This window comes from Sciurus carolinensis, chromosome 5, assembly GCF_902686445.1.
Source record: "Sciurus carolinensis chromosome 5, mSciCar1.2, whole genome shotgun sequence".
NCBI lineage: Eukaryota > Metazoa > Chordata > Mammalia > Rodentia > Sciuridae > Sciurus > Sciurus carolinensis.
The window spans coordinates 11216551-11224722 of record NC_062217.1 but is presented as its reverse complement, the minus strand read 5'-3'; positions in this window follow the sequence as shown (position 1 = coordinate 11224722).

Below are 8172 nucleotides of genomic sequence, written 5' to 3'. Positions count from 1 at the left end.
CACACCCTACTACTTCAGTTACCACTCAGTTGATCCCTATGGGGGATGAAATCACTGATTAAGACTCTTACAACATAATCATTTCTCCTCTGAACCTTCTTGCACTGTCTCACACGTAAGCTTCTGGGCCACACGTCACATCCAAACCATAACAGTTTTCTTGGAGGAAATATGAATTCGGGGATCTTGATGTACTTTCCTTAATGACAGTGGTCCTAAGCTATTACTGATCTGTCCCTGTGAGAATAAATAATTGTTATACAGAGGTGCTGGGACTCTCAAGCATATCTGAGATGTCCCAGAGAGCTTTCATAACAGTTGGGCTCACATTCTTAGGTGTACAGATTGTGGCAAGGAAGGGAAAGTCACTTGACACAAAGTATGGCTACTTAAAAGCATCAGGGACCCCCTGTGGTTGATCTTCTGGGACAAACATGTCCACAAGGCAGGCACTTCACGGACTGTTTAGAAGTGGGCTTGTGCAGAGTGGTGCGTGTTGGCATCAGATCTGCTATTTTGCTGCTGTCATTATTCTCCCTCCCCCACACCACTTTACAACCCAGATTGTTAGCCCACAAACCTCCTCGCCAGTCATTGGTCCAGATTGCTAGCCCGCGATCCTCCTCGCCAGCCATTGGTCCAGATTGCTAGCCCCTGAACCTCCTTGCCAACCATTGGTCCGTTGTTAATACCCCGTGAATTTCCACTACTTAAGAATAGCTTCCCCGCCATTCTCTCTCTTTCCCCTCCTCGCTTTCACGCTCACTCCTTCTCACTCTTGCTCCCTCTCTTTCTTTCACCCTGCAGGGAGACACTCGGCCGTCTGCTTAATAAAATCTCTTGCATTAGCTCCCGCGTCTGGAGTGGTTTCTGGTACTTTCATTGGTGCTGTGACTCGGATGGGCTGTCTACTGCCACTTAGGTGAGTGGAGTCCCAACTGTCGCCCCCCACCCCCGCCACCACGACCCCCAGACACTGGTCTCACCTTCCATTCTCCTGGACGTTCTCTTCCACATCCAGACAGTGGCCTAATTTGGTAAGGAGTTACCTGGGAAGTGATCGTTAAGCCCCTAAGGCTCTCCGCCGGGCGGGGGAACCCCCAGCCACAGTTCCTGTGACTATGGCCGAGTCCCTGGGCTGATTGCTGGGAAGCCTGGGCTGACGGGACTCTTCCCTGGGAGGACTGCCTCCTGCGAGACCTACTTCGGTCCTGGGTTCTCCCTAGGACATTTCTGTCTCTACGAAAGCACCGGCACCGGGCCCCCAGGCACCCCTATGGCTTCGCCTCCATGCTCACCTGGTGGTGGTGACACTGCCTGGAGAACTCGTCCTTCACTCGGGTGAGTCCCTGGGAGCCAAGGGATGCCTCGCTTCTGTCTTCACCAAGGCCTCTCGCAATGGGCAGCTGGCTTAGTCCCCACCCAGACCCCCTAGGTCACCTCTTAGCTCATTTAAAGAGTACATCCGCCTCACCCCGGACCTCAAACCAAAGGGTACTTTGGATCCCAACATTTTTAGGGATCTTCTTAATTTCTGAGAGCGCCCAGGGAAATGGAAAGAGATTTCCCTATGTTATCTTTGCTCTTCCTGCAAACCCGAACTTTCTTTCTCTCTTTTTCCCTCCCTCTCTCGTGCTCTCATGCTATAATTAATGGCCATTATCATTTTTTTCTTCTAGGACTTTTGTTTTGTTTTTCTTAAATGCTATATATTTTGAGCTCACAATTTTGATTCTACATACCTAGGTTAATGATTTTTTGATCAGTTCTATTTTTATTCAACACTAGAGTTATTTTTGAACATCTGTGACATTGCAATGGAGATAAGAGTTACAAGACCTTTGCTTTTGTGTTTTGTATATATCCTGTTGTCTGATATTGTGTTATCTGTCTATATATGTGCAGCCAAATATAACACTCATAAAATTAAAATTTAAAAAATGGATCCAGATACCTTTAATTCTTGTGATTTAAAAGGTTCAATATAATTGGGTAAACAAATGAAAGTAAAATGTCTTTGAAATTACTTACCTCACAAGTCTCCAGGTGGTCAAGTCTGATATCTTGATTTTTATAGTAAAATCAATAGATATGACATGTATGGGATTACTCAAATTGTGTTTAACTCCTTAAAAAATTGCTTTGTGTCATCACTAAAAACAAGGTTATAAAAGGTTCTAGGTATGGAAATATATCTAGTAGAAGGGAGAGGAAAATGTTTCTGGGTAGGAAAGTCTTTCTGTGATGAAACCTGGGATGGGGTTCCAAGTGGCCTTGACCGTGCCCCCTCCTCCCTCATCCACCAAGGTGTGTCTTTGCCTCTTGCCATTGCTGACCTCCTTGCCCACCACAGAATTAGATTCTGGACAGTCTTCCCTGTACTGGCGGTGAGTCCTCAGAGCTCTTCTATGGTGGCCCTGAATTAACACTCTCTCCCTCCCGCCCTCCCTCTCTCTCTAGGAAAACCCCAGTACTGAGTCAGGGTCTTCCTCGGCTTTGGACTCAGACCTGTTAGGGACAGTAACAACCCTCACTGATGGTCTGCTCCTATGTGGGAAATCAGAGAGATTGTGGGTATGCCCCTTCCTCTCCTGCTTCCCTTCTACAGGCTCCTGAGAATTCTTAGCCATGGGCTCTGCCCAATCTAAAATTCTCTGTAAAACCCACCCCCTTGACCCTCTCCTCAGATACATTTGGCCTCTCCATTTGACTCCAGATCTCAAAACTTCCAGGCTCATTTTCTACTGCAACACAGTCTGACCCCAGTATAAGTTAGATAATGACTCTTCTTCATCAGAGAATGGGACTTATACAACTTCTGTCATCACAGCAGCAAGCCAGTAGAGATTCCCTATGTTCAAACCTTCTCTTCTCTTCACTCTTGCCCCTCTTTGTGTTAAAATAACTGTAAAGTCATAAACATTAAAGTTAAAGCCCAGTACTCTTACCTTATGACTGGTGAGACTGGTTTGCTGGATGTTTAAGATCAAACTTAGATTAAAATACAGGGGCCAAGAAAACCAATATTTGCTCTTGCCCTGTGAGTCAGCCTGAACCCAGGGAATGGGAGAGCTTCTCTAAAGAGCTTGCAACTCTGGGCCACCTGACCTCCTGATCAGGGAGATTAATGAGATCACTAGAGGATGAAAAGCCAATCAGTGTACCTGCTGCAGAGGAGGGTCGTTGAAAAAGGGAGACATCCCTGATGCTTCCAAAGGAAGTCACCATATCAAGGAGACCCTATCTAGCAAATGGCACTAAAAGAGCTAAGAAGTTGCTCTCAAGTTCTTCATGGGTAATCCCTGTGGGAATTCAGTTGACCCTTAATAACAGATTAAGAACAAGTTCAATTTGACCAGCTTGATCTTGAACACCTAGCAAAACAGTTAAAATCAAAACATAGCCATTCCTGGGCATCTAAAAGAAGAAACAATAGTTAAACATAACTTAAGATATATACTTATGTTAGCCCCAAGAATAAGTAAGACTGGAGGCTACTAATGAGATTCTTAGGCAGGAGTGCCTGATAACTATCAAGAGAAACTACCAGAGTCAGAAATTTTTGGTCATTTTTAACATCTACAGATCTTCCTAAACATGACCATGCCTGTTAATTTGTCCTCAGAAGTTCCAACAAGCTCAGATACACAAGTTCTGGAACTGGTGGACACACACAAGTTCACCAACCAATCGGCCAATCAATTGCTTCTCTTTCAAAACTACCAGCCCCTGACACCAAAAGCCAAGACACCTCTAGCTCCAAAACTCTGCTCCCACTAAAGTCCTCCCTAATCCTCTTGTTTTTACAGGAATGAGACTCTTCGTCCCCTAACCAGCAGGAAGAAGCTACAGAAGAAAGACCATTGTCCCACTTCCAGTATCTACAAAAACAAAAAGGGAGGAATGTTGGCATTAGATCTGCTATTTTGCTGCCGCCATTATTCTCCCTCCCCCATACCATTTACAACCCAGATTGTTAGCCTGCGAACCTCCTCACCAGCCTTGGGCCACTATTATTAGCCCACGAAATTCCACTCCTTAAGAATAGTTCCCCCACCATTTTGTCTCTCTCCTTGTTTTCATGCTCTCTCCTCCTGGCTTTCACTCTCTCTCTTGCACGTGCTCTCTCTCTCTTTCTCTCATTTTCTCTCTCTCACTCTGCAGGGAGACACTCTGCCTATCTGCTTAATAAAATCTCTTGTGTGAGTTCCTGCATCCAGAATGGTTTCTGGATGCTTTCAGTGTACAATTAAATGTTTTGTCTTTAGTGCACTACTTTGCATTCTGCAGATACACTTTAAACTCGTTTAGGAAAGAGACCTCTCTTCTGTATTTCTGTCACACTAACTGGAACAGAAGAACTCAATACATTTGTATTCAATGAGGACAGTTCTCTGGTATGTATAGGACATGTATACTGTTTAATTTGGGGGGGTGATGAAATAATTTATTAGTTGGAATCTGTTCAATAAACAAGACTTTGCTTTAAGTAGAAATGGAAACTATTAAAAAAAGATTGGGCTACAGAATTAACTTGGAGGATACAGAACCAGGAAATAAAAGCCCCACTGCTCCTATAAGACTACAGGAATGAGTATACTGCCATCTGGGTTTGGCATGGCCAACACAGCTAGGTACTAGATGCCAGAACCTCTGCACTGGTGCCTCCAACAACTGGAGGCCTCCTCTGCTGCCCTGACCAGGAAGCAGCTTCTGTGCAGCGACTGCTCCGTGACCTTGCTATCTTGAATCAAGGCCTCTTTAGTCTGTGGTGACTGGTGCAGCCAGGTCAGCTGCCTGCACCCAAACTGCAAGGGAGGAGGGCAAAGCAAATTCCCATTCTGTATGGGAAGAAAACATGATGCAAAATCTGCCAAATGATGGTGGGTGTCCAGAAAATGCCATGTGTCTTAGAGCAGCATTTGTCAAGGCTTAAAGTGGTAGTAAAGGTTTCTGTTGGAATAAGTTCAGAAACTGTGGGTAGCATTTATATTTTCTTCTAATTAATTAAAAATTTATATTATGTCTATATGTTTATATGTATATGAAATCTTTATATTTTTAAAGACTTCCTGTGTTACTCAGGCTAGTCTTGAACTCATGGGTTCCAGTGATTCTCCTGCTTCAACCTCGTGAGTAGCTGGGACTATTGGGGTACACCACTGTGCCTGGCTAATATGTATGTTTGTTTCTTTGATTATTTATTTATCAGGCTGGGATTCAACCAAGGATCTGTGGGGGTTTCCGGGACCCCCAGCCTTGGGCATGGTCAAGATGGCGCCTGACGCTGAGCCAAAAGCGGCCAGCTATACAGTAAACAACCAGCGAATTCCAATGATTGGCTAGTTAACGATGTGACTAGAGCATGCCCCCCTCGTGTACCCATCCTATGCTTGCAGCTGTCCGCGTTTATCTCGTGTACTCTCCCCTGATTGGTTGAAGTGTATATAAGCCTGGTGGGTGGGAGAGTAGGGGGCAGAAGCTGGGGAACGGAACGGATGGGAACGGAACGGAAGAAGCGGCAGCAGCAGCAGCGGCTGGAGCTGAGCTGGAAGGAGGGAGTACGCGGGAGTGGAAGAAGCTGGGAAAAGGGAAGTTGGGAGTGCGCAGAAGCTAGGGGTAAGAGAAGCGTAGGAAAGGAACTGTGCACAATAAACTTCCAAAGCTTCAGACATTTGTCGTGTCTCTCTCTGCGGCCAGAGGGGACCCGATAAGGATCTTTCCCATGCTAGGTAAATGCTCTACCAGTGGACTATATATATATTTTTAGTGCTGAGTATGGTGGCACACACCTATAATCCTAGTGATTTGGGAGGCTATGGCAAAAGGATCTCTAACTCTGAGGTTGGCCTGGGCAACTTCCAAGACCCTGCCTCAAAATAGAATAAAAAGAGCTGGGGGGCTGGGCATAGTGGCACACCTGTAATCCCAGTGACTCAGGAGCCTGAGGCAGGAGAATCACAAGTTCAAAGCCAGCCTCAGTCTTGCCGAGGGTGAGGCCCTAAGCAACTTAGCAAGACCCTGTCTCAAAATGAAAAAAAGGGTGGGGTTAGGTATATAACTCAGTGGTAAAGTACCCCTGAGTTCATTCTCCAGTATTGGAAGAAAAAATACATTATATATATATTATATATATACATATGTATTATATATATATTACATATATATATATATTAAATCAACATAGTAATTGTACATATTTATGGAGTGTGGCATGTCAATACAATACAATGTATAACAATTAGATCAAGGTAACTGGTATATCTATCTTTTTTTGTGTTGGGAATATTCAAAATACTGTTAGCTATTTTTAAATATTCAATTATTCAATTAATTGTTTTCAACTGTATATATCCTAGCATTTATCTTGTCACAGCTTTGTAAGAAATAGAAGACAGGTGTTTGTATTTCATCACAGAAGTATCACGAACAGTATGCAGATTGGTACTGGTTCGTGGATTACATTTAGAGTAATGCTGCTGCAGTTGGAGGTCTGTCAACTATACCCTGCCAAATCTGGGCTGAATCCAGCCTGTCTTTTTCTACATTTTACTTAATTAATTTTTTGCTTTGCTGGCAATGGAACCCAGGACCTCAGGCATGCCAGGTAAGCATGCTACCATTGAGTTATACCCCCTAACATCGAAAAAGAATTGTTAAAGGCAGGTGCGTGCCTGTAATCCCAGAAACTCTGGAGGCTGAGGCAGGAGGATTGCAGGGTCTCAACCAGGCCCAGCAACTTAAAGAGACCCTTAACAACTTAGCAAGGCTCTGTCTCAAAATAACAAGTAAAAAGGACTTCGAATATAGCTTTGTAGTAAAGTGTCCCTGTATTCAAACCTTATTACTGAAAGGAAAAAAAAAGGAATTAGAAAAGAAAAGGCATATTTTCTACTTATGATACATTTCAGTGTAGGGAGGTGAGAAGGACCTGCCCTCCTTACTCACTTAGAGATCAAGGCTCCTTGTACCTAGTGCTCCCAGGGGTGTTTGCAGCCCATGGAGGATTGCACTGAGGGTTCTAGAGTCAGACCTAGAGGGAGGTGTACTTCACGCCCACACACATTCCATCAGACAGAACTCACGTGTAGCGCTAAATCTACCTGCAGAGGAGGCTTGGAAAGGTTGCATCACAGGGTGCTCAGAACAACTCACTCTGAAGAATAAACAGGTTTGGACAGCCTGTCCCTGCCACGTCCTTCACTCTACTATCTTTCCTTACAATTTATGACTTTATTTTTATATGTTCATTTATTCATTTTCTTTCTCTTTTTTTGTTGTGCTGGGGATGTAACCCAAGGCCTCGTGCTTGGTAGGCAAGTACTCTACCACTGAGCTACATCCCCAGTCCCCAAACCACTTTAAATAGAGCAAAGATATATAGTAGTACTCTATTACTTAGGATACAGACTAGTTGTTGTTAACAAAAGCCAAAGAAAACAAAACAAAATGTAGTAACTTAAACAAGATAGTGTTTTCCTGTCTTGCAGAAATATCTGAGTCATATGTTCTGGACAGGTTGATAGGGCAGCTCCACCATGTCAGAGGTACTTAAAGGCTCCTTGTATATTGTTTTGCCTTTCTCAACACCTGTCTGACTGTCCTATCTGGGGTGACAACTTTGCCCCCACCAAGGTGTCCACATTCTGGCAAGGTGGAAAGCAGAGAAGGGAAAGTGAAAGGCATGTCCCTTCCCTTTAAGGACATAACCCCAAAGTTGTCCATGTTGCTTCTTCTTACATCCCATTGACTGAAACTTAGTAACCTGGCTTCAGAGGAAGGTGGGATGTGCAGATCTCACCTGTGGGCAATGTTCCCAGGTAAAGGTGAAAGTTCCTTTACTAAGGAATGAGAATCTGGGTGCCATCCTGCCTGTAATACCCATGACTCAGGAGGCTGAGGCAAGAGGATTGCAAATTCAAGGCCAGCCCAGGCAATTTAGTTATATCATATCTCAATAATAAAAAAGGGGGGGGGAGGTGAGAGTCTGGGGATATAGCTCAGTGGTGGAGCATGCCTGGGTTCAAGCCCCAGTAGTGAGGGGATAAAAAAAGATACAGTTAGTTTTCTCTCACAGCTACCCCTTTGTGCACCCAAGGGTCAAGCATACCTTCTCCCCTCCTCACAGTTATTTCAGTCAGGATTCAGTCAGGGGAGTGGAGACATTTTAAA